The sequence below is a fragment of the Canis lupus genome, chromosome 4 (genome assembly GCF_011100685.1).
Source record: "Canis lupus familiaris isolate Mischka breed German Shepherd chromosome 4, alternate assembly UU_Cfam_GSD_1.0, whole genome shotgun sequence".
Classification (NCBI taxonomy): domain Eukaryota; kingdom Metazoa; phylum Chordata; class Mammalia; order Carnivora; family Canidae; genus Canis; species Canis lupus.
Genome location: NC_049225.1, coordinates 82,701,735 through 82,724,477, shown reverse-complemented (window position 1 = coordinate 82,724,477; position 22,743 = coordinate 82,701,735). Strand labels below are relative to the sequence as shown.

The 22,743-nt window shown below is 35.1% G+C and overlaps 1 long non-coding RNA gene across 1 annotated transcript; it reads right to left on the bottom strand.

The window, feature by feature from the left end:
* Positions 1–1,770: 1,770 nt before the first annotated feature.
* LOC111095737 lies at positions 1,771–21,980 on the bottom strand. Its single transcript, XR_005357662.1, has 3 exons — positions 21,943–21,980; positions 2,856–2,939; positions 1,771–1,903 (listed from the first exon to the last, which is right to left on the bottom strand). It is a non-coding gene; the product is annotated as an uncharacterized LOC111095737 (long non-coding RNA).
* Positions 21,981–22,743: the final 763 nt, after the last annotated feature.

The window sequence follows — 22,743 nt, the reverse complement described above, 5'->3', positions numbered from 1 at the left end:
TATGCAATCAGTTTAAATTTTTTCTTAATTTTTCTCCCTCTCAAAAATGAATGGTCATCATTCATGATTTCAGAAAATAAATTATTTAATGGGACTAAAGTTTCACTGGAAAATATATTTTCCATTTGTATTTTTTTGAAGATTTTATTTATTTATTCATGAGAATACACAGAGAGGAGAGAGAGAAAGAGGCAGAGACACAGGCAGAGGGAGAAGCAGGCTCCTGCAGGAGCCTGATGTAGGACTTGATCCCAGATCTCCAGGATCAGGCCCTGGTCTGAAGGCGGCGCTAAACCGCTGAGCCACCCGGGCTGCCCCTCCATTTGTATTTTTTTTTCCATTTGTATTTGTATAGCTTGTCTTCACACATCCTTGCAAATTTTCCTCTTTGCAGAAAATTCCAATTCTGAGGCACTTTTTTTTAAATTTTTCAAAATAAATACAGAATTCATTCCATTGTTTGGCTGCAATATCTTCAACAACACATAACTTCCAGAGTCAACCAGTGCTCTCTGTCAAAGTGGCGGAAAGAGAATGAGCATGGAAGAGTGTCAAACCTGCGAACTCCACACACTTCCCCAACTCTCATTCTGTTGGCTACAGTGCAACATGGCCAGATCAAATCCTGATCAAATCCGGAGGGAACCCAGAAAATGTAGTTTAACTTGTGTCCAAGTCGAAAAGAAAACTAATTTTGATAAATTGTTAATCTTTACCATATTACCTTATTTCGTCTTAGATTGTAGTTAGAAATAATCATACATTGCTTGCACTATTTTCTCAGCCAATTCTTAGTGAGGACTTTATCACTTTCAGATACTTTACTTTGTGGTCTTTTTGGGGAGGGGGTTAAAAATAATTTACATACAGTAAAATTCATCATTTTCACTGTGCATTTTTATGATTTTTACAATCACAATGTACTCTGAATCATCTCAAAAAACTCACTTGTGCTCCTTTGCAGGCAATCACTTGTCCCATCCTCAACCCCTCTCAACCACTGATCAGTTATGTGTTTTTGCAGTTTTGCTTTGCCAGGAATTCATAAGAATGGAATCATGTAATATGCAGTATTTCATGCTGGGGTCCTTTTCTTAGTAAAATCCATTGGAGAGTCATCCATCTTTGTGTACCTCACACGATAGTTAATTCTTTAGTATCACTGAGTAGTATTCAATTGTGTGAATCACTGTCTGGTTACCAGATGAAGGCATTGACAATCATAAATAAAAATATTATAAACATTTATACATAAGTTTTGTGTGCACTTGAGTAGCCAGTAAGGTTAATATTTTTACTCTCATCTGTATTGTATTATCATTGTAAAAATGTGTCTAATAGTTTTTCCAGAAACATTCAGCCTTCAAGCTTGTAGTTTATAGATTTTCACATCTATAAAGAAAAAAAGTTTCTGACACTTGTGACAACTTGTCTGAAAGTCCAGAGTGGCTTTAAAAAGAGCCAGGAAGACAATGGGGCTAAAGCAGTTACAGGTAATTCTTTGTCAAATTTTGTCAGTTTTCATAACTTTACCTTAAAGGTAGGAAAGAAAGAAAGGTAAGCCCTAAGACCCTGTATTAGACTGTTATAAATATGTCATATATTGATAAATAATTCCTAACTATATAAAAAATAAATTGATATAAACATTTATGACTACTCCACTGTTAAAGGATAATTACATTTTCTGATATGACATCTTCTTGGTCCAAGACAGCCATTAAATGTACTTCTATTAATGTTTTAAAAATATTTATTGAGTGCCCATACAATCTGCAAGATACTGGTAGTTCCAATGGGATAAGTATTGAACAGAATAGTCACATTTTATTCACACAAATAATTATATAAATAATTATAATAAATTTTCAAAATTGCTGAGAAGGGAAATGTTCAAATTGCTCTAAAGGAGAAATGAAGAAGATATGATTTTAGTTATTACTCTAAGGGAAAAAAAGAGTAAAAATTTTATGTTGTATTAGAAAAAATTGGAGTTAAGTCAGAAAGAGGATATGTTAAAAGCATTGCAGTGAGAACCATGCATGACTGTTGCAAAATGGGAGGAGACTGTGCTCGACTCTAGACCCAATAAGAAAAAGAGGGGATTTTTGTGTAAGGACCATGTTGAAGGGGTCAGTGGATGGAAAATTAGAGTTCTTACTAAAGGGGCCTAACAGGCTTCTTGCTAAGGACACACTAGAGTGATCAGATATGAAGATTCTTTCTAAACTGACTTAACATAATTTTTGCTAAAAGCGAGCTACGCAGACTTGGTAAGGCGTGGGGCTAAGGTCCTGGCCTAGGTGAGAAGAGGGCTTAGAGGAGCCTGACTCAAGTTTGGCGCAGGAGCACATCTGGCACATCATATAGAATATCATTATGAATTATGTTTTTGAGCTCTCCAAAAATTAATTTTTTAAAACTAGGCTCCATGCCCAGGGTGGTACTTGAACTCATGATCCTGAGATCAAGAGTGCCTGTTCTTTGGGGTGTCTGGGTAGGTAAAGCATCTGACTTTCGGTTTTGGAGGGGGTCATGATCTCAGGGTCATGGGTTCAAGCTTATCCTCTGACTCTGTGCCCAGTGCAATGTATGCTTCAGACTCTCTCTGACTCTCTCCCTGTGTTCTCAATCCTTCTCTCTCTCTCTCTCTCTCTGTCAAATAAATAAATAAATCTTACAAAAAATAGTTGCATACTCTACAGAGTAAATTAGCCAAGTGCCCCTGCCCCCAAATGAATTTTTAAATTACTTTTGACATAAAAATAACATGTGAATGTGAATTACATTCTTGTTTGGGTAATTTAATTTTGCTAATCAGCTTTTTAATGGAAATCTGGTTGAGTGAACCTTACCTGTCCATTCAGAATCCTAGCTGTAATGCAGTGTCCATTTGTTGAGTTTTCTGGAAAGATTATTTCTTCCTTTGGTATGAAAATCTAAATCAGAGGACAGTCATTTACTATGCACATATATATTTTTCTTTGAATCACAGAATTCTAAGATATCAGATTTCATATAGGGGTCTTAATCAGCAACCAACACAGAATAAAGCTATAAATCACATGATTACTGGGAGTGTTTTAGGATATTACTGTTCCTCTCATATTACTCAAGTGTACTGAAAATTATGTGTATGAGTGAAAACAAGAAAATTGTTCATGCATTAGGAAAAACAAAAGTCCAGACAAACAAATACATTGAAAGACTAATAAGTCTTAGGGATTGTATTAAAAAGTGAGGAAATGTAAATGAGTAAGATACACTGCGTACTTCCCATTAGTACTTCACACTCTGCTGAAGAGTAAATAATAATCCTTTTTCATATTCTTTTTTGATGTTATTATTCACTTTCTTAATTTTAAGTTTACCTGACTCTCCCTGAGGATCTAAAACCTCATGAGTTTTCCCTATAATGGCGCAGTGTGCACTCTGGGTTAACAACTCTTGCAATTGTCTGTATCTGCTGAGAGGTTAATTGTTTACTTTCTTGCTTTAGCTGAGACATGAAATCACCTATTTAGAGGGAAAACCCTGCTGTTCCTCTCTCTTACTTTGCTCTTGCTCTCAAACTGTCTTCCTATCCCTCTTTGATTATAAACTTAGTCAAATCTGGCTGCAAATAAGGCAACATGTCATTTATAAATAATTTATTTTGAAAAATGACATAGTTTTGCCTCAGTCTTCTTATCTGTGAAAGGAAAGGAAATAATGCCTATTTCATAGAATCATTTAAAAAACTATATGAGGTAATACCTATAAAGGGATGCCAGGAAGTAATCCAGGACATAAAATAATCCCATGTGATAGTTTAAATCCCTTTATTTTTTTATGGAATTAACTCATTAGTCTTTCTTCATTACTAGTGGTTCATTAAAGAAGTTATGCTATAGTGGGAAGGTATTACATTGAGGATCAGTAATATTTTAAATATAGGGATAAAAGCAAATATTCCAAATGTCTACTATGTTCTAAGCATTGTGCAATGCTTTTCTGGTTCTACCTTTCTCTATGACCTTGGACAAAAACTTAATATAGCCAGTTAAGTTTATTTGTCTTCAAAATGAGTAAGTTAAGAATCTCTCATCTCCCAAAGAACATCCCATGGACACCTCTACAGGATGTTAATAAAGATTATTGGGGTGAAAAAGTTTTCTATAGTTAAGTAATTTGAGGAATGATACATTAATCCAAGTTAAGCATTGTTTTATTTTTCTTCTTTCTTTCTTTCTTTCTTTCTTTCTTTCTTTCTTTCTACTTTCTTTGTCGGTATTCTGGATTCGATCGGATCTTCTTCGTGTCATGAGGAGTCTTTCGTTTCTTCGGTCTTTCTTTCGTTTCTAGTTCTTTTCTTTTCTTTTCTTCTTTTCTTTCTTTCTTTCTTTCTTTCTCTTTTCTTTTCTTTCTTTCTTCTTTCTTTTTTCTTTCTTCTGTCTCTCTTTCTTCTTTCTTTCTTTCTCTTTTATATTTCCCTTGGATTTGGATGTGGATAGACCTATATTGTATTAGTGATTCCCTCTTGGGACACCTGGGGGTGGCTCAGCGGTTGAGCATCTGCCTTCCGCGCAGGGCGTGATCACAGAGTCCTGGGATCGAGTCCCACATCAGGCTTCTTGCATGGAGCCTGCTTCTTCTATCTCTGCTTCTCTCTCTGCCTCTCTCTGTGTCTCTCATGAATAACTAAATAACATCTTAAAAAATGATTCCCCCTTATTAACCATATAAACTTGTCTAACTTTCTTAATGTAATTTCACTTTGATTATCTTTGTAATAGAAAAGAAAGAATAACTAAAAAATGTTGTATAGAAAGGAAAGTATTAGGTAAAATCTCTAAAGTGCACAGAATGGCTAGATCATAATAAAAGGGCAGTTGTTATTATTACTATTTTAATTAAACTAGACTTTTCAAAGGTATATAATATTAAGATTTATTTTCCCTCTTCCTTTCCAGAATGAATTATACAGCTTTTTTTGTTGTTGTTTTGTTGAGAGAGAGAGAGAGAGAATGAGGAGAGAGAGAATTAGTAGGGGGCGACCTGAGCCAAAATCAAGAGTCAAATAAATATTCAACTGACTGGGTCACCCAGGTTCTTATGGATTAGGCAGCTTTTTAAAAATCAAGAACAGGGGCACCTGGGTGGCTCTGTCAGCTGAATGTCCAACTCTTGATTTTAGCTCAGATCATGGCCTCAGTGTCTTGAGGTTGAAGGTCATGAGGTTGAGTGTCTTCGGATTGAGCCTCACATCAAACCCTGTGTTGGGCTCCAAGCTAAGCATGGAACATGCTGGTTCCTCTCCCTCTGCTCCTCCCTCAAATAAATAAATGAATAAAATTGTTAAAAAATAAAAATAAAAAGCAAGAACAGATTCCTGAGAACATGTGAGATTTTCTTTCCTTCAAGCTCCAAGTCTATAGGTAGCATCTCAACAGAAGTTGTACAATCACCAAAAAAAAGCCTGCAACTATTCTTTCTAAAACGTCAGCCAGATAGGAACTCATTTACCTAACGGTATGCAGGAGGGTAGATAGCTAGCACCTTACTGGCTCTATATTAGTAATGAAAACCAAATAGTTTCTTACACCCAATTGCATTGTATTTTGCCCTGTACAGTTTTATGAATGAACAAGTATATAAAAATGAATGATTAAATAGAGAGGTGCTTTTTTATAACTTAGAATATATGACTTTATATCCAAATATGAGAAGTGAATGCAAATTTATTAATAATTTTTACAGCTAATAAATTGTCAGATTAGACAATTCTCAAAAATAATTAGCAAAAATACTTAAGCAAAGGAGCATTATTGTAATGCGCAATCTCTCAAATGACTACATTGAAAGAAAACATAGTTGAATACAAACATACACAAACACATCCAAATTCTTCAATACTTTAAATTGTATCTTTAGATTCTTATTTTTGCATTTTTAATTAGACTCCATAATTGTAATAGTTTTTAAATGCTTTTAGATCTTTCTCATAACAGAATAATTCTGAAAAAAATATACTCACTAAAATTTTGATTCTTTAAAAAAAAATGCAAAATGTACCCTTATGCAATGAGGAGCTTAGAATATTTTGAGCAATGAAATAATTGCTAGAATAAATGCCCAGAAACCCAGATGCCTCACTTGAAGGGAAAAATGAATTTGAAATCATGAATCATATTATGTTTCTTTTAAAATGTGTTACACCAAAATTTTTTATATAATTATCAGTGGAAAGTAACACGGGAGGGGTTGTTTTGGTATAAAATGTATGTGACTTTGGAAAGTTTTCTTTCTTTTTTTTTTTTTTTGGAAAGTTTTCTAAAGCCTTTTTAAAAAGATTTTATTTATTTATTCATGAAAGACACAGAGAAAGTGGCAGAGACACAGGCAGAGGGAGGAGCAGGCTCCCTGCAGGGAGCTGATGTGGGACTCAAGGACTCAATCGCAGGACTCTGGGACCATGACCTGAGCCAAAGGCAGACGCTCAACCACTGAGTCACCAGGCATCCATCTAAAGCCTTCTGAACAACAAGCTCCTAGTTTTTAAAATCAGAATGATTATCTGTAACTCAAAAGTTGTATGTTTTGAAGAATAGTGAAATACTCAAAATACCTGACGCATAGTGAGCAAACAAAATATCTCTATTTGAACAACTGTGAAGGACAATGGCATGTGTTGAAATGGGGAAAATAGGATAGGGACATGTTTAGTTGTTAAAAACAAGAGGTACCACCCTTCTGGAAATATTAAATTTAAAGTGTTTATGAACAACCAGTCAAGAGAAAGAGTAAATGATTTGGTGTAAAAAGAGCCACAAGTTTAGGTCTAAAAATTTCTATTAAGGGACTCCTGTTGAGCACCTGTCCTGGCTCAGAGCATGATCTGCGGTCCCAGGATTGAGTCCCACATCGGGCTCCCTGCCTGGAACCTGCTTCTCCCTCTGCCTGTGTCTCTGCCCCCCTCTGTCTCTCTCTTTCTCTCTCCCTCTCTGTCTTTCATGAATAAATAAAATCTTTAAAAAATATATCTATTAATTAGAAGCCATCAACATGCAAGTGAATATGTAAACTATGAAAAGTGATGGGATCAACACAGGAGAAAAAATATATATAAATAGATAAAAGTAATAGTATGTTTAAAGCCTGGAAAAACAGTATTTAGAGGTCATGTGAATGAGGAATTTGAAAAAGTGACTGAGAAAAAGCATCCAGGGACACGTGGGTGGCTCAGGGCTGGTCCTGGGGACCTGGGACTGAGTCTCCCACAGGCTCCTTGCATGGAGCCTGCTTCCCCCTTTGCCTGTGTCTCTGCCTCTCTCTGTGTGTATCTCATGAATAAATAAATATCTTTAAAAAAAAGAATTTAGACATTTTATGTATATAAGATTATTAACGTATTTAACAATTGATACAAATTAATTACCAGTATAAAATTTATAAACATACTCTTTAATATTTTATTTTGTAAAAAGAAACTTATTTTAAATCTGTTTTAAATAGAAACATTAATAAAAGGGGTGCCTGGGTGGCTCAGTCAAACACCTGACTCTTGAGTTTTGTCTCAGGTCATGATCTCAGGGTTGTGAGATCAAGGTTGAGCTCTACACTAGGCATGGAGGCTGTTTTAGATTGTCTCTCCCTCACTCTGCCCCTCCCCCCATTCTCTTTCTATGTCTAATTTCGTTCTATATATATAATATTTATTATGTATAATATATTAGATATATATAAACATAAATGAGTTAAAAAACTAATAGTTTGGCCAACAAAAACAATATTAAAATTTTATTATTTTACACCATTGTAAATTTTACAACTACTTTTTCCAACATTTAGACTTTCTTTACAAAAAAATAGTCACCAATAATAAGGTTACAAAGTTCATTCAACCCCAGGAATTTAATCTATTGCATGTCCCCAGATCTACTCATTCAGTCAATTATTCTCAGGCAAGAGTCAGAGTGGGATGACTTCCCACTAGCATCCAGATGCTATGATTATATTTATCTTCTTCACATCTAAACACACAGCATACTTTTTTAACTTTCCTACTGTTAATTCAAAAATCTTCATGCTGTGGCATCCTGAATGCCTTGAAGAATGAGGAGATGTTAATAGTCCTAAAGCTGTATTTCATGAGCTTCTAGTGTCTGTGGAAATTAATGTGGTTCATGTAAGTCACTTATTCTACTTATCAGCACAGAATATTACATACTTCAAAAATAATAAATGTCCTATATTTAAGCAATAAACTGTCAATTTAGAAAAATAAGTAAACATAAAACAAATCAATGCCTTTTATAGCCTAGAACAAAGAAATCTCAGATAAGTGATATTTTATGTAACTGACAATAGATAAGTAATAACTTTAATCAATTGTGATTGGAGTCATATAGTTAGATTAATGGCATTTTTCTTACCTGTAGACCCACGTCATGAGGAGTAGAGGAAGGTCTATTTTAAAAATTGGGAAATAGATATCTTTTTGTTACTATCCCAAATAGACACAAACGTTTTCCAATTACTGTATCTAAAATTCAAAAGGAGATGGAATAAGGGAATTTGCTGATGTCTTTAGGGATCAAGGTTTTTATTTAAAATGAAATCAATAAACGACTCCTCCTCTCCTTTCAATTTTAAGCCCTTTCATTTTGATTCCTTTAGTTTCTAAATCAGTATGGAGTGTCAAATCCACATTGTGGGAAATATAAAAGGGTGTGTTCTTTAAAAAGTTGTTTGCTGGCAACACGTTGTATATTTGACTTCTATTTTATATGAAATCCATTATCATATTAAGTCTAAAAATGTAACACTGTAATTATTGTTACCAAACTAATTACTATAATTTTATCCAAATAGTAATAGATTAGAAAGTAGCCACCCTATGACGATATACATACTGTAAGTGAAATTACATATAACATCTCTGTGTTTAAAATATATTGAGACATACTCATTTTAACACTACTCTCTTTCCTTTTTATTTTTTTTTAATCTAATACTTAAGGTAAATAATCTTAAAATTCAACTACTGGCGAAAGTTCCATATAAAACTCCCAATGCCCCTGTTATTTCACCTGCTTCCAGAGTCAAATACTTTCACTGGTAAATACAGGTATTTTCAGGGGTATTTACCTCCATATTTCTAAATACTTTTGTTTCTCTGGACTCTAGTTTTATAGAGAACATTTTCTGACTATTACGATGGTGAGAACTGTGGCTCATATAAAATGAGTCCTCTGCTTTTTCATTCATATCAAATTGTGAAGCACAAAAGAACTGATTACAATCTCTGCCTGTGTGTATCGTGTGTGTATGTGTGTGTGTGTGTGTGTGTGTGTATGAGAGAGAGAGAGAGAGAGAGAGATTACCGAATGTTCTTCAATGTAAGCTATTTAATGAATTTAATGATTCTATCCCTTGGATTCACTGCAGGTTATATAAACCCCTTTATAAGTAGGAAGGGATTTCAGAAGGAATTAGGTAGTTGAAATTTTGGTTGAAGGTCTGGAGGAGGAAAAGGCAGCCTGATGATTTGGACTGTTAGTTCCAGGACACACGATGAAACCTCCAACACAGGGCAGGAAGTCACTGCTGCTATTACAAGGAAATTTGCACATCCCTGGTGATGATTAGTAGACACGGCGCCCCTGGATCAAGATGCCCTGAACTTTCTCAACAATCATATTTCACAACTAGCGTTGTCTATATAGCATCAACATCCGAAAGATAATTTCTACCCCATTTCTGCTTTTTCAAAATTTAGTAAATTGTGAGGTTAAATCCTATTCCAGAAACTTATTTATAAGGGAATCTGAGGAATGTGGCTCATAATTCTAGGAAAAGAGAGCCAGTGTATTGCATTTTATACAGAAATCATTAAAGTCAAGTATCATTACGTATTAGTTTTTTTCTCTCGAGCAATTTAGATCATCCATAAAAATAGCCTCCAGTAGGCTGCCTGTGAAGGTTGGGCCCTGTGTGGATGAAAGAACTTGTTTCCTCACCTGTCAAAGGAACTACTTTCCTGTTTTCATCGTGGGGCATTACCACTATCATCCTTGGAGCCTTCTTGCCGGCTTAATATAGGAGCTTTTCCTTGCTGAGTCGTGCAAGATGTAAGTGTGAATATAAAGGTCAGATTTTATGCTCTTACAAACTTTTCCACCACTACACTCTCCATATCTTCCTTCTGTTTTGTGCATGATGCCTCCAATTCCTGAAATATTACTTAGTTCCATGATATAAACCAGTTTACACACACACACACACACACACACACACACGCACACACACACCAGTTTTACATTCATTATCTCATTGTTACTTGTTCTTTCTCCCTTCCTCCATTTTTTTATGATCTGGGGAAAGAGACATCTCTAATTGTCATCAAATATGGAACAAATGTTCCTTTTTTTATGCTTTGTTTTAGGATGATGAGGAAAAAGCTGTATACAACTTCTATGTTGTCACATTGAACTCAAAAAGCTTCAAAAATTTTTGTCTTGATAAAATTGTCATTATATGAAATTGCCAAGTGAATTAGTAGTCCAGATGAAGAATATCAGGTAGAAGTAATCCACATACACGTGTAAAATCAGTTAGGTTGTGACTTTCACTCACAGTAAGTTAATCATATCTTTAATAAAGGAAAGGAACATTAATTTGAACAAGTTTAATAGTGCAATTTTTAATAAGATATTATTTACTTTTGTTATTGATATGTGCCTGAAATATCATGATGTGTTTCTATATTCGACATGCACATTTAAATACCAGTATTTTTTAAATTAATTAATTAATTTATGATAGTCACAGAGAGAGAGAGAGGCAGAGACACTAAATACCAGTAATTATGGAAACAAATAAATAAATAAATATGAGAATTATAAAAAGAACACATTATACTTTTAAATTTCTAAATGATAATCTCAGGAAAAGGTTAGTTTTCTCTTGATTTTTCTGAAATATTTTAATTTTATTTATTTTTATTTTACTTATTTTTAAAATATTTTATTTATTTATTCATCAGAGACACAGAGAGAGGCACAGATACAGGCGGAGGGAGAAGCAGGCTCCCTGTGGGGAGGCCGATGCGGGACTCAGTCCCTGGACCCCAGGATCACGACCTGAGCCAAAGGCAGATGCTCAACCACTGAGCCACCCAGATGCCCCAATTTTTCTGAAATATTTGATAGATTTTTAAGTCTTAGCAAATTAATTTAAATAATTAATAATTAAGATGATTATTTTTAATTTTTTGGCTTTTTAAGTTTTTAATTTCAGTTAATTGACATACAGTGTTTTATTAGTTTCAGGTTTACAATATAGTGATTCAACAATTTCGTACATCACCTGGTGTTCATCAGGGGACATGCACTCCTTAACCCTCATCACCTATTTTGTCCATCCCCCCACTGACTTCTTCTCTGGTAACCATCAGTTTGTTTTCTATTTTTAAGAGTCTGTTTCTTAATACGTCTCTCTCTCTCTTTCCCTTTTGCCCCTTTATTTTGTTTCTTAAATTCCACATGAGTGATAGCATATTCTTTTTTGTCTTTGACTTATTTCACTTAGCGCTATGCTCTCTAGCTCCATCCATGTCATTGCAAATGACAAGATTTCATTCATTTTTATGGCTGAGTAATATTTCATTATAAATATAGACCGCATCTTAATCCACTTATAAATCGGCGGACACTTGGGCTGCTTCCATATCTTAGCTACTATAACTAATGCTACTGTAAACATAGGTGTGCCTATATCCCTTTGAATTAGTGTCTTTGTATTCTTTGGGTAAATATCCAATAGTGAGATTGCTCGATCATAGGATAGACCTATTTTTAACTTTATCAGGAACCTCCACACTGTTTTCCACAGGACTATGCCAGTTTGCATTGCTACAAATAATGCAAGACTGTTCCCCTTTTTCCACATCCTTCCTGCTGTTTCTTGAGTTGACGTTAGCCATTCTGACAGGCATGAGGTGATATCTCATCGTAGTTTTGATTTGCATTTCCCTGGTAGGAAGTAATGAGGAACATCTTTTCATGTGTCTGTTAGCCATTTGCATATCTTTTTTTGTAAAAATGTCTGGTTTATAAGTCTTCTACCCATTTTTAATTGGATTACTTAGTTTTTGGGTGTTGAGTTTTATAAACTCTTCATATGTTTTGTATACCACTCTTTATTGAATGTCATTTGCAAATATCTCCTCCCATTAATTAGGTTGTCTTTTAGTTTTGCTAATTGTTTCCTTTGCTGTACAGAGCTTTTTATTTTGATGGGATCCCAATAGTTTGTTTTTGCTTTTGTTCCCCTTGGCTCAGGAGACTAATTTAGAAACATGTAGGCAGAATAGGGAGGAGTCTCTTTTTTTATCCTTATGTCACCCTAGCCTTTTGATTGGAACATTTAGTCCATTAACATTCAGAGTAATTATTAATAGATACGTACTTATTGCCATTTTACTACTTGTTTGGTGGTTTTCCTGAAAATTTTCTCTAATCCATTCTTGTCTTTCTCTCTTTGATGGTTGGCTGATTTTGTTTAGTGATATGTTTGAATTTCGTTCCCTTTAGTTTTGCATATTTATTAGTGTTTTTTGATCTATGATTATCATTAGGATTGTATATAACCTCTTATGAATATAGCAATCTTTATTAGGTTGATGGTGATTTTAATTTGATGCCATTCTTTCCTCTGTCCCTCCCCACATTTTAGTATATGTTGTCATATTTTACATCCTTTTATTTTGTGATTTCCTTAACTGATTTTTACAGAAATATTTATTTTTACTGCTTTTGTGTTTTCTATCTTTATAGTGTCACTTTTGGTCTCTCCTTTCCACTCGGAGTCTCCCTTAATATTTCTTGCAGGGCTTGTATAGTGGGCATGAACTCCTTTAAAGTTTGTTTGTCTGGGGAACTCTTTATTTCTTTTTTTTTTTTAAGATTTTATTTATGTATTCATGATAGACATAGAGAGAGAAAGAGAGGCAGAGAGACACAGGCAGAGGGAGAAACAGGCTCCATGCAGGGAGCCCGATGCGGGGCTCGATCCCGGGACTCCAGGGTCACACCCTGGGCCAAAGGCAGGCACCAAACCACCGAGCCACCCAGGGATCCCTTTATCTCTCCTTTTGTTCTGAATGATGGCCTTGCTGGATAGAGTATTGTTGGCTGCAGACTTTTCCTACTCAGCACTTTGAATACATGAGCACATTGAATGCATCTCTCTACTGGTTTGGAAAGTTTCTGCTGAAAAATCCCCTACTAGCCTTGGGGGTTTTCCCTTGTAAGTTACTGTCTTTCATCTTACTGCTTTTCTTTTTCATTATATTTTACCAATTTAATTACAATATATCTTGGTGTGGATCTGCTTTTGTTGATTTTGATGGGAATTCATGTGCCTCATAAATCTGGAGATCTGTTTCCTTCCTCAGATTGGGAAAGTTTTCAGCTATTACTTCAGCTATAATATTTCTGCCTCCTTTTCTCCCTCTTCTTCTGGGATTCCTATAATATGAATGTTATTATGTTTGATGGAGTCACCGAGTTCTCTAAGTCTATTCTCATTTTGCATAAATTTTTCTTTCTTTCTTTCTTTCTTTCTTTCTTTCTTTCTTTCTTTCTTTCTTTCTTCTTTCTCTTTCTTTCTTTCTTTCTTTCTTTCTTTCTTTCTTTCTTTCTTTCTTTTCTTTCTTCTTTCTTTCTTCTTTCTTTCATTGTCTTTAAGCTTGATTACTTTCCATTACTCTGTCTTCTAGATCACGAATTCCTTCCTCTGCTTCTTCCTGCCTGCTGTTCATTCTGTCAGACATGTTTTTTGTTTCACTTACTGAGCCCTTTCTCTCTGCTATGTTATTTCTTATCTCTGTGTTAAGGATCTCAATCATGTTTTCCACTCTTTTCTCAAGTCCAATGAGTACCCTTATGATCATTACTTTAAATTCTCCATCAGGTATGTTACTTATAACTTTCACATAGCTCTCTGGCCATAGCCTTGTTCTGTCCTTTCATTGGGGAAACAGTTCTCTGTCTTCTCATTTTGCCTAAGCCTCTGTGCTTATTTCTCTTTGTTAGTAAAATCAGCTGTATCTCCTATTCTTGAGGGTAATGACTTTATAAAGAAGAGGTCCTATACTGTCCTGCCATGTAGTATCCTCTGTGCCCCAGAGCCTGGCACTTCTACGAGTGTCTCCAATGTGTGTTTTGTGCACTGCTCTTTTGTCCTGGCTGTTTTATCTTTCAGGTCAGTAGTCTGAAGAGACTCTTTTTGCCTTTTGTGGGCAGTGTTTGGTCCCTTGCTAGATTGTGGGACATTTTAAGAAGATGTGTTCTGGTCTATTTGTGAATGAGACCTGCCATAACTGCCACCAAAATTCTCCTTTCAGGAGATGTGGTGTGAGCAGGGGTTTGGGCCAGTCTAGTGGGAGACAGGGGCACACATCACTGGGACTGAGGCAAGCATTACTGGGAGAGGTGGTTTCACAGGAGCATGGGAGTGGGGCATGGCATAAGCAAGTTAGGTAGCAAGTGTTAGTGTTGAGCTGGGTCCTACAGATAGCCCTGTGCTTATGTGGAGGAGGAGGGAGGGTGGGAAATGGTGCCAGACGTTCCTTTGCTTCCAGAGGGGTCTCTCTGTTATGCTCGCTTTCTGGATGCTCCTCCAGATGAGTGAATAGCCTCCCAGTGTATGCCACAGACACTCTTCAGATAGCTGAGTCCTTGCTGCAAGATCACAGATTGTTTGCCCATCTTCTCTCCAAGAACAGTACAATGTCCCTCTGGGCTCTATCCCAGCCAAACTCATTGACCTTTAAAACATCAGGCTTTAAGCCCTGCTGGTTGCAAGAACTCACTATATGTGGCTCTTCCTGCTCTCCAAGCCATTGCTATGGGGATTCATTTTCCCCACAGACTCCCCTGTGTGCTAGTCTGTCTCTCACCTTTCTCTGTGACCCCCACTCCATCCCCCCTGCAGTTGCCAAAATCCTTCTCTACAAACTGAGTCTCTACACTTCCTACCTTTTTTGATGTGGCCTCTTCTTTACCTTTAATTATGGAGATCTGCCAGCGTTCAGATCAATTTCTGAATGTTTAGGATGATTTGATAGTTACCTAGCTGTATTCGTAAGATGAGGTAAGTCTAGGGTCCTGCTTCACTGCCATCTTCCCCATATCTTGTCTAACTTAAGTAATTAAATGTTATTATATATGCCTCAATGGTCTCACCAAGTATTATTTTGTTTGATTTTTTTAAACTACTATATCAGAGATCAAAATTTTTTATAAAATATATATTTTATACATTCATGCAAGAAGACAAAAAATCAAATTATCTTTCAATTACTGAAACCAGTGTTTAAATAACTATTCTTTTTCAAGTTGTGTTTAATGGTTTAATATAGTAGTCGAATTTGCAGTTCAATTTGAAATTCAGAGTTTGCCATTTTACAAGTAGTCCATTTACCTTTTCCTAAAACTTTAATCATAGGGTTTAACTCTTAAAGAATTTTGGATTACAAGTATCAAACTTATCCTCAAATCATTTTATTGCTTTATTGTTTCCCCTTCATTTAATTGGATTCTCTGGAGTTTAATTAGGTTTAAAGCATAGTGATTATAGAAAGACTATGCTTGTTTAATGCACACATTCTCCCAAGTGGTCTTTACAAATTCTCCCACTTTATTTAGTGGATATTCAATCACCTTACTAATTGCTGGAAGAAAACAGCTCAAAGCACATTTCCTACTGATGGTTGTTTAGCATTATCCTATTATAGAAAATACAGCATAATTAAACTAAGAAGTTAGTAAAGCTTACAACATAATTATTATTCAGTGTTTTTAAAGAAATGCAGTGATATCCTACTTATCTTGTACTTATGGTTTTGTCCAAGTGTAAAATCAGTTTAATTGCTAATATGCTTTCAGAAAATCAAAACCAAACAAATGGAAATAATCTAAATGGCCTGCAAAATTATAATTATTTTATGAAGACTCCACATTCAGTGAGATTCATATTTCAAATATATATGAAAAAGCTTAATTTCACATCTCACTTTTTTTGAAATGGAAATACATTGGAAGCAGCAATCGGTATGATGAATAGGCTCATTAAGTAAGACTTAAAAATTTAAATAAATCTCTATTTTACTCAGGTCACTTTTAACCATGTTATTGTATCTGGGTACTTGTTTACTTATTTTGGATTTTTTTAAAAAATGAGCAATTTTATGCCAGTAGTAATACAACTTATAATTGAAGTGGTTCTATGACAGGTAGCTATATTTTTAAAAATAAAGAAATGTATATTCTGAAAGTAAATATAATTTTAAAATCAACTCATATTGATTAAAGAACAAAATATCAAATAAAATTAAAAAGAAACAAGAAAAATCATACATGCTTTGGTTTTTAGGAATTTTTTTTTTTTTTCTGTCATTCTATTACGGCCAAATTTCCTACCTCAAAATATTTTTTCTTCCTTTTTTTCTATCAGTGATTGGTAATGTAATATTTTTTTTTTCTAAAATTGTCCCAATTTTTATTAAACATATATTTATTTATTTTAGAGATTTGGAGGGATGCAGAGAGAGAGAGAGACAATCCTGAAACAGACTCCCTGCCAAGCATGGAGCCTCATGCAGGGCTGGATCCCAGAATCCTGAGATCATGACCTGAGCCAAAGTCAAGACCTGACCACTTAACTAACTGAGCCACTCAGATGCCCCTAAGATTCCATTTGTTATTCATTCTTTTTTGTTATAGCTTTGTAGATGTGTAGTCTATATACATATATAAATAAATAGTCTATATATTTATACATATTTGATTTTTTGAGGTTTCCTTTGTAGCCTACTAATTTAACTGGATTTAATTGGTAAATATTGTTTGAAAGCTAGAAAATGTCTATTCCCAATCTGGTGACTGGAAAAGTATGTGGTCCCTAATGAGCATACTTATTTTTATTTGCTCAAAGCTTACATAACCACTACTAAATTTTGTGAACTAAATTTATTGATTTCTGAGATTCTAAATCCTCTTTCTCTTTCTCTATATATGTATGTCATACTTTTTAAGAGTACACATTTATGAGATTCCATGTTAAGACTTCAATAGTTGTGAAATTTTCCCTTTTATGATTAAATCATTTTTGCTCATGTAATTATATTTTTTATTCTTCAACTCTTTCCAATTCCATCCAAGATAGAGTAATAGGTAATAAATATACACCATCATTGAAATAAAGAAAGTGAATGACACATGAAATAGCAGTCACTGGACATTGCATACTGAGCAGTACAGAACAGTGATCCCTGAGATGGTGGAAATAACATGGTGAGGTGTATGATTGTTTCAACCTATTTTTCAAAAAGGAGTTTTCAGGTGAGGTCAATATAAGGACTTTTGAAGCCAACCTTCATTGTCTCCCTGTATTAAGAAGATGGAATTATGAATCAGGGTGGAAAGGGAGAAGTGGTATCTATCACTTGCAGAGGTGAGACAAAGACTTAGATAAAAAGTTCATTTTACTCTCACACTTAAAAAGCTTTAAAAGCAAATCTTGAAAATCAGAGTGTTTCCATGTGATATTTTTGCCTCACAGAACCAAACCATAGGATTTGTAGGAATATGAAAATATTCTGCATCCAGAAAGTTGAAATTTCCAATGTTTAGTATCCTATCAAAATTTTGAGGCATGCAAAGAATTTGGAAGATGCAACACATACTAATGAGAAAAATCAATCCATAGAAGCAGACCTAGAAATGACAGAAGGAATTATTAGATAATATTATTCAACACATTTCATATATGCAAAAAAGTAAGAGAAAAAGTAAGCTAAGAAGAGCTATGGAAGATATAAAAGATACCCAAATTGGAAACCTGAAAATAAATAATATACTTAGTGAGCTGAAAAATATGTTGGATGGGATTATCGCCAGATACTGAACTGAAGACCTGCCTGTAGAAGCTGTCTGAAATCAACCACAGAGAAAAAAAAAAAAAAAGAAAAGTAAATTAATGAATGATCAGTTAACCGAGAGACACATTTAGTGGTCAATGATCTGTGTAATGGAAATCTGAAAGAAAGGGGTGAGTGAAAAATATTTGAAATAGGAGTAATTTTAAACTTTAATGAAACTATATGCTCACCTATTAAAGATTTCAACCAACCCGAAGCAAAGAAACATGAAGAAAATGTCAACAAGGAATGTCATTATCAAATTCCTAAAAACCAGTGATGGCAAGAAAATCTTACAAGCAGACAGAGGAAAAAAGGGACACATTAGATACAGATTGAGGGAAGACATAGGGATGAAGTACAATTTGGAAGTGATATAAGACAGAAGAGTGTAGAAGTGCTTCTTAAAATACCGAAAGACAAAAAGTTCCCAGCCTAGAATGCTTATGCAAATATCATTCAAAAAACAAAGGTAAAATAGATCATCATCAGCAGACCTGCACTAAACGAAACATCAAAGGAATTACTGAAGGCAGAGGGAAAATGATAGAAATGTTAATCTACATACAATATTAGGAATGCTGGAAATTGTAGATATGTAGGCAACTATAAGAGATATTGTATCTTAAAAAATATATTTTATCCTATTGTTTCCATCTTTTTATTTTTTTAAATATTTTATTTATTTATTCATGAGACACACACAGAGAGAGAGAGAGAGAGAGAGAGAGAGAGGCAGAAACACAGGCAGAGGGAGAAGGGAGGCTCCATGCAGAGAGCCCGATGCGGGACTTGATTCTGGGTCTTCAGGATCAGGCCCTTGGCTGAAGGCAGCACTAAACTGCTGAGCCACCTGGGCTACCCTGTTTCCATCTTTTTAAAAGATAAATAGTCAAGGAGGAAAGACAACTGTTCCTTAGAATTCTACTAGCTATGTCATTATTTCAGTGCTAATATAAAATAGAGAAGTCTTTAGGAAATATAAAAGAAGACAATCTATCAACATGGTATCTCATTTGTAGAAGTACTAAAAATATGCTATAATAAAAAGAAAATTGATCTTGAAAGGTAAAAGTTGTATTTAAGATGTATGGCTTAACAAAAAAGTATGTTTTGGGTCTACAGAAATATTCCCTTATTATAATATTAGAACAAATAATACTATTTAGAAAACAAGTAATGCATCAATTCTAATCCACTACTCTTCTCAAGAAATAATGGAAATTTTATTCACTCATTTTTTCTTTCAATAAATATTCATATGATTATGTAATGGGAAAACAAAAGCAAATATTTCTCCTCCAGAGAAATTTAGCCAGAGAAGATAGAATGAATTCTAAAAAAACTAGTATGGAGATAAAAAATAATGTGTTGGGGGAAAAGAAAAGAAATAATTTGTTGGTAAGTGCTGCAGAGAAGAATTGAGATGAGTAATGATTAAGGAAAACACAAGCATATAATGGTCAAGGGAAGCTTCTCTGGAGAGATTGGATGAGTGGGGGGACACCTGAAGGAAGAGTAGGATTAAGCTTTGGAGAAATAAGATGAGCTTTTCAAGAAAAGGGAACACTAAATGGGAAGATCCTAAAGCATGAACTGTGTAGCAAATGGAAAACAGAAAGACTGGAGACAGAAGAGGAGAGGTGAACAGGGTGTAGTGGGGGGCTGCAGTGATATATGTTGTAGAAGCTGGGAGAGGAGAAGGAGGGACACTGTGGGGCCTATTGATCATGATAAAGATTTTGAGCTTTACTCTGAATGAAATAGATAGTAATTGAACACTTTGATCAAAATTACTATGATCTATTTATGTGAAAAGATTCATTTTGTTTTCTGGCAGCAAAAGTATCTGAAATCCTACAAATTCTGGGGCCTGTTCCTGGCTCTAGGACTGCAATCCAGGCAAAGTTGAGACAGAAGCTATGGTTGCCATGGCTGCCACTTGAGCCATGGGGTCTCGGACAAAAAAATTCCACCTGGTACAGAAGGATCACAGGTTGGGATGTGGGCTAGGAATGCCTTGATCTTCCTTTTAATCCACATTCTCATCTTCTCTCAGGGTTTCCCTTTAATCAAGTAAAACTACAAGCCAGAGGGCAGGGGTGCCAGAATGATGAAACCCACAGAAATAAGCTTTTCAGGCCACATAACGGAAGCAGAAGAGAGGGATGGTGGTTCTGGCACAATGGAGATTATCGGGCAAAATTACTCTTGACTGTAGGCTTCATAACCATGGAACCATGAAACCATCGCAGACCATTATATTCCCAGCTCCAACGATAATGCCCAGTACATAGGTCTCATCAGATATCGCTGGTTTCTGCACTTGAGATCAAACCCTTCCTACCCATCTCTGCAAACTCCTGCTTTATTCCTTGAAATATAGCATAAATACCATTTCCATTCGAAGGCTCCTTAACTTCTCCCTCCACCTTCTTCTTTTCCACATCACCCAAGACCTCTCGAGGTAGAAATATGATAGATTTTTGTTGCATTCTTACACGCAGTCTCATACTAACCTCCATTTTATTATGGCCCCCTTGACATGCTGGAGAATAGTTTCATAGGGCAAATCTATTTTGCAATACAAATCTATTTTATATCTGAACCCCTGATGAAGTGAAAAAAAATCATTTTAATCTCTGAATATTCAGGACCTACTAGAGTTAATTGAGTATAGTTGCAGCTCAATAAAGAGTGAATTATGGGTGTGTTAAAGAATGAATGAACAAATGGATGAGGGAATCTGGAAAAGATATCTTAGAATCTAAGGGCCTCTTACCTCTATATCCCACTTCTATTTCTACTTATGACATTTTTGCTATTTTCTTTAGAGAGTTTAGCAATCTTGCATATTCTCAAAAGAATTCAACTCGATTCTTCACCTGCAGAACAGTTTTAAATTAAAGTTTGCATCCTTATTTGATGTTCTGGTCTCTTTGCCCTGGTCCCTCCCATGTGATCGTGAGATTGCTTTTAGGGAACGTGGTATGATTGATTGTATTCATTTTACATAGCAAGTATCCTCCCACATACATATGCCACTACCTGAGGAAAAGCCAAGTGACTAAAATAGGCACAGAGTTTTTACGCACACACACACACACACACACACACACACACACAATATCACCATATATAATGGATAAAAGTGGAACCGAAATTATATATGAATACAGGGCAATGCAAAACATTTCGAAAAGCACTACCGACCAACAAATAAAATAAGTAAAGCATTTACATTGTAAAAGCCATTAGGTCCTATTCTAGAATAACGCTACTGAGGGAATTACATGGCACAAAGGTTATTTGTATTGTCTATTCTCAGGCACCAAACTGATCTACTTAGAGAAATCAAACCAATAAAGCCCCAAATTTTTATTTGGAGTTTTTGTTATATAAATACGTGGATATATCAATATTCCTAGTTCTTTAGAGCTAAGCATGTTTAACCTTGAAATAAAAAGAAGTGCGATCGCTGACAGTTGCTTTAACAAATATATAAAGGTTAACACATAAGAGTCCTACTAAGAGAAAGTTGCTTTTTGTTTTTTGTTTTGTTTTGTTTTGTTTTGTTTTTGAGAGAGAGAGAGTCCATGTGACTGAACACAGAGGATGGGGGTAGGGGTAGAGAGAGAGAGAATCCCAAGCAGACCCTCTGCTGAGTCCAGAGCCAAAGAGGACTCCATCCCCGGACCCTGAGACCATGACTTGAGCCGAAATAAAGAGTTGGACAAGTAACCAACTGAGCCACCCAGGTGCTCCTAGTTTTTTCACATTATGGGTGAAATTCTTATTTTCGATTTTTTTTATATTACTATGCACAGTTACTACGTACTATAAGAATAAGAATCTATGAAAATCAAGAATAATGATTCTATTGAAACATTTTAATATAATGCCTATACTATAAATTAAGTATTTCTATTATGTTATAGAAGCCCAAGACAGATTTGGTTCTGACCAGATATACTCACAACAATCCTGAGTCTTGAATGTAAATCTCTTCTTATCTAAGAGAAGGGAGGAAAAAAGAAAAGTTACTAGCTCCTACTTCGTAGAGTCAGTGTTTAGATTAAACGTAGTAGTGTTTGATTTTTGACTAATATAATGACCAACCAATATTAGACACATAATAAATGCGTATTTCATTTTGAGATAACTAACTTCTCTAAATGGGACTTGAATTAGATTTTATTTATTTATTTATTTAGATTTTCTTTTATTTATTCATAAGAGACACAGGGAGAGAGAGAGAGAGGCAGAGACACAGCAGAGAGAGAAGCAGGCTCCATGCAGGGAGCCCGACATGGGACTCGATCCCAGGGTCTCCAGGATCACAACCTGGGCCAAAGGCAGGTGCTCAACCGCTGAGCCACCCAGGGATCGCCTACATTTTCTTAGATAAAGATTTCCTGTACTATTTTTAGAAATCTTTTTAAGTCTTATATTTGCATTTTTTAAATATTGTATTATTTATTTATTTGAGAGACAGAGAGAAGCATACTCCCTGCCTAGCCGGGAGCCCGATACAGGGCTCAACCTCAGTACCCTGAGATCATGAACCTAAACCGAACACAAGCCCTTAACCAGCTGGGCCACCCAGGCAACCCCTTATATTTGCATTATTTTATTGTTTCTCTTTTTTCATTTCAGATATAGGTCAGACGGATCAAATATAGTGCATACATTTGTTCATGTGAGTGAACAATCAAAATTTATACTTAGATAAAATAAATAACTTCTGAAATAATTACTATTATGTAAGAGTGACTGGT